Genomic DNA, 1,156 nt, shown 5'->3' on the forward strand with positions numbered 1-1,156 from the left:
ATAATAATGAAATACGATTATTTATTCCTTATAAGACGTGAATAAATAAAAAGATTGTTTCTAAAAAAAAAAGTTATTTTCTGTATATTCACAAAAAATAAAATTTTCTATGAGATTAGAGCTTATTGAATTTAATAAAAAAAAATACTTACTTTTGTATATTAATAGTTTTTGGAAACCTAAAATAATTAAAATAACAGGAAATAAATGGATGAAAAGGTGGTAGAGATGAAATATTTATTTTATTACTCCAACGAAATTGGAAAAGTAAATATATATTTCTAAATATATTAATCGTCTGTAGTAGCAATTCTGATTTCATAATTAAAAATAATTCGAATTTATTTCGGAAAACTACACTCGTCGAATTCATCCCCAATTTTTCTTATTCGCAAAATTGATCCGAACTCGTATGGTAAAGTTGTACGAATCATTCGCGATCGAAACTAGTGACATCTGACATCGAAGAACTTAATTTTGCAAAGAAACAATATTATCGATGTAGAAATATCTCTGTTTCATTCTTATCGATAATAAAGATATCTGTATATCATTTCTCGATATACGTGGAATTGGTATGATATAATTTAAGAAATCGGTGAATAATATGCTATTTCCAATTATCCGATTCCTTTGTTTTAAAATTAAACTTTTCTTAATAAATTCATAAAATTAGCATTTCAAATTAATAGGAAATTTCTTTGCACAATTGTTTTAAATTAGTACTTCTTTTTGCTATAATTTCTGTAAAATCATTATAGAAAATGTAAACTCTTTATTCGAAGAAAGAAAATAATTTTATACTACGATGTTTAAATATGAATTCTGAAAAACTGAATTAATTTTTAAAGATCAATAGAAGAATACTCGTGTATCGAATTTTTCTATAAATAGAAAATCCTCCAAAATTCAACTACATCGATATATGTTTTAAACTTGGGTGCTTCGATCTTCCACCCTTTGACCTTTTAATTTTCCCCACTTCCCTACAAAAAAATTCCATTTTAAAAAATAAAAACTTTCGTTTAGTAGAATCATACTCTTTTTTTTCTCATTCCCAATTACCATTTCCAATATCCAATAATCTACGACATCGCGTTTCTTTTTTTTTTTTTTCTTTTTATAAATCGCCCAATCTTTTCTCTGACTGAAAGAG

At 25.1% G+C, this 1,156-nt stretch overlaps 1 long non-coding RNA gene across 1 annotated transcript; it reads right to left on the reverse strand.

The window, feature by feature from the left end:
- Positions 1–218: 218 nt before the first annotated feature.
- Positions 219–1,150, reverse strand: LOC116185374. Its single transcript, XR_004150215.1, has 2 exons — positions 1,066–1,150; positions 219–986 (listed from the first exon to the last, which is right to left on the reverse strand). It is a non-coding gene; the product is annotated as an uncharacterized LOC116185374 (long non-coding RNA).
- Between the last annotated feature and the right edge of the window lie 6 nt (positions 1,151–1,156).

Source organism: Apis dorsata, unplaced genomic scaffold (assembly GCF_000469605.1).
Source record: "Apis dorsata unplaced genomic scaffold, Apis dorsata 1.3 scaffold_165, whole genome shotgun sequence".
NCBI classification, from domain to species: domain Eukaryota; kingdom Metazoa; phylum Arthropoda; class Insecta; order Hymenoptera; family Apidae; genus Apis; species Apis dorsata.